This window comes from Myotis lucifugus, unplaced genomic scaffold (assembly GCF_000147115.1).
Source record: "Myotis lucifugus unplaced genomic scaffold, Myoluc2.0 scaffold_134, whole genome shotgun sequence".
NCBI classification, from domain to species: domain Eukaryota; kingdom Metazoa; phylum Chordata; class Mammalia; order Chiroptera; family Vespertilionidae; genus Myotis; species Myotis lucifugus.
This window is the reverse complement of record NW_005871182.1, coordinates 1,133,147-1,136,720: the sequence shown is the minus strand read 5'-3', so window position 1 is coordinate 1,136,720 and position 3,574 is coordinate 1,133,147.

The window sequence follows — 3,574 nt, the reverse complement described above, 5'->3', positions numbered from 1 at the left end:
CCTGGAAGCTTATCTAATCCAGTTCTTCTGAAAGGGGCAATTCAGCCTCCAGGAATGTTCTGGAAAAGTGTGGGCCGCTCCCGTTTGCTGGTCAGGGCCACAAATACTAGGTGTCCTGCCATGCATGGGCCAGTCCTGTACAAACACCTGTTCTCTAACCCACCTGTCTTTCCAGTGTTTCTCCAGACATTCATGTACTGAAAACCTCGGGTGTCTGAGCTTGGAACCTCTAATTCCATATTATATGTAAAAGCAAAGTATTTTTGTGTGGTTTTAATATACATTGAATATTCCAGAAATACAACTGCTGTGAACATGGAGGGGAACTTGTGCGGATTTCGATCAGTACTCTAAGAGTTGTTCATTGCTTCGGAAAATCACATCGCCAATGGCAACTCTGCTCCTGGTGTTAGAGTCACCAAGAAGACAACACACGGCTATCAGTCTGCATGTGTAGCTGCTGTCTCACAGTGATTCCACATAGAGATCCAGACGTCTCTCAGTGTGTCTTTTAGTGTAATGGTGGTTGGCAATCACATATTGAATTGTGTGCGTGTATGTGTGTGTGTGTGTGTGTGTGTGTATACACATATATATGTATATGTATATATAACATTGTTTTATTTCTCCTTTTGTGTTATAATTAAAGCATTAAATTGAAATTTTGAAATTATATATTTAGGTAGTTTATACTTTCATGAATTTTATTTTAGGATAATATATGGGGTGCTATAAACTATTTGCTACAAAAGAAGGTGTGGGGTCTGATGAGGTTAAGGATCCTGGAGCTAGTTTGTCCTTTCAGCTTTGTCTCAGCTGTCCCTGAAGGATGCAAGCTATGGAAATTTTAAACTTTCAAGACAAAGAGTCTCTACTATCCCTCATGGCAACCCATTTATTACATCACTACTGTTGCGAGTCTCTGTGCTATGAGTGAGTCATCGTTCAGTCTCCAGCACAAATGATGGTGCGCTCAGGACCATGTTGAATCTCAGTCTCTTCTAAATTACTTTTCTTGCCTTGGGAAGGACCTTGGGGCAGTGGGAAGGGTGGGTGAAGGGAATCTAGCTCCAGCCAGCAGAATGGAGAAGGAATGGGGCGGGCTGCACAAAGAGCAAACTTTAAAGATGGATTGTAGGCAAATGGCTCTGGGCCTCATGCACAAGATAGGGGTCTGGGTGGGGTTCACCCAGTGCTGGCTATCTGTAGCTGGTTCTTTGGTTCTGCGTGTGGTTCAGAATAGGCACAGCTGTTAAAGAGCGAGTGCTTTAAAGTCAGAATCTGGACTCCAAATCCTGGCTCCTCCATTTAATAGCTGGGTGACCTCTAGCAAGTGCCTTAACCTCTCTGTGCACATTGAATTAGATAGAGCATGCAAGTGTTCCTGGCACCTACCAACATGCATTATTACTGTGGCCCTGCCCACCACTGGAGGACTTGCAACTTGCCTGGCCAAGGTACTTCTGTTATAATGTCTGCTGTGATGAAGCATGAGAGGTGCCGACACCAACACGCAGCAGCGCTCACAACACAGGTAGCTTGCACTCACCCTACACCAAGTGGCCTACTCTGATATTTCTGATCCAAACAGCCAGCCCTGAACCAAAGCTAAACCCTTCTTACTCTCCAGGCCACCGAAGCCCAACCAACATTGAGATAAATCACCAGCTTTAACATTAAAAAGGGAGCTATGTTGAAGGCATTTTCTATTGAAATAATAGGTTGATATGGGTTCATTGTTCATTTCTTTGACAAACAATTTTCTATGCCTACGATGAGCTTAGAGCCGTGCTCGGGTGTCCAGTGGTGAGAAAAACAGGCATCTACCACGTACAAAGCAGAGCAGTTGCTGCATCTGTTTTGCTGTTTGAGGAATCTGGAGCTTAACAATAGTATCTACATTATATGGATCAGGAAACTGATGGTGGCCCAAGGTCAACCATTCCACTTGCAAGGGACAGAAAATAAACTCATACCCAGGTCAGCCCAGCACTGCTCTATCCCACACTGTCTTCCCACTACGTTGGGTGGTTTGAATGGAACTTAATCTCCTGACTATGTTAATAAAAATACACGCTATTCCTGAATCAGATGGAGAGTGGCTAACTCTGGGTTTCCTGATCACACTAAATGTTGTTGGAATGGTGGGATGGATGGGATGTCATGCCTCTATCCCCCTCCCTTGCCCAGGTTGGTTTTGTGGATATCAGGAGGTGAGAAGCCAGGACGAAGTCCAAGGCTGTGACACTTTCAGGAAGCAGGTGGATCCAGCAGCCATGTAGACCTCCAGAGAGGGGCTTCTGCTGTATCAGTAGCCTCATCTATACAACAGGCTTGACACCTTCTCTGCCTGAGGGCAGGGGGCTGGCTGGATGGCCACCTGTGGTCCCTTCTCCCTCTCAGAACCTCTGTTAGAGCCTGTGACTCAGAGCTTCTTCATGGCTGAGGTGCTAATTAGTTCACATGCTGTTTTCCTAGATGTGAGCTAGGAAGGGCTAGCTCTGCAGGCAGCAGTCCATTCCAGAGTATTCCCTAGGGTTCTCCATGATCTTGGGGCAGGGCATGGGGGAGGGGTAGTGAGGAAGAGACAAGTGGTGGAAAATTCAAGCAAGGAGTGGAAATTATTATTCTATTGGCTACTCAAGCTGCACACAGCAGACAACTTTGGTTAAAAAAAGTTCTAGGGATTTTCCCCCCTACTAATCTGTGATCAAGTGTATGTGTCGTCTGTCTGTCCTTGATGAGAATATAGTACAAGTCCTGGTGGTTCAATCTTGCCACCCACCCTCTCAGAAAGAAACAAAGTTTATTTTTGCCCCAACCCTTAAGAAAGATACCCATCCCTTTCTTCCACACCCTCTTTTTTTTTTCCCCCTTTTTTCCCCCTTTATAAAAGTTTTCGCGCTAAGAATGACCTGCGCAGGGATTTTTTTAAACATTACTTTTTTGCCGGCCCCCCCTCCCGCAAGTAATTTTTTTTTTTTTTTGGGGGGGGGGGGGCCACCATTAGTAACAAAAAAAACAGAAATTTTTTGGCGGATGGGGGCCCCGAAATCATCCTTTTTTTAAAAAGATTCCCAGGTGATTCTAATGTGCAGCCAAGGTTGAGAACCACTGTCTTACTGGGACCAAGAAGGGGTTAAAGGTAATGTAGTGCCTAGAAGACTGATAGAAAGATGCATGTGAGTGAACAGGGTCTGGAGCACATTTCATCTGACAAATTGGGGTCTTTTCTAGAATGAACATGCCTGTCCCGGAGCTGGCCTGGCTTGCTCCCTGGGAGAAGAGGGCTGAAGCACACATGGCTTTATTAATAGCCCAAACATCCCAGGGCCCTGTTTCCCTAAGCCATTTCCATTTGTGGTTCCAATGGGGTTTTGTTTTTGGTTCTCATGAGTTATTTTCTGCCCTCTGCCCTTCTTTAGCGGGTCAGCTGGGGGAGCTGAGCAAGGGGCCTGGCCAGTGGCAAGAGGTCCTGTCCTCCAAGAAGAGAGAAAGGCCCAGGGGTGGGGGTAGGGCCCTTCCATACAAAGCCTCCAAGTGTTTTATGGGGGCTCCAGGGTTATTGCTGCAG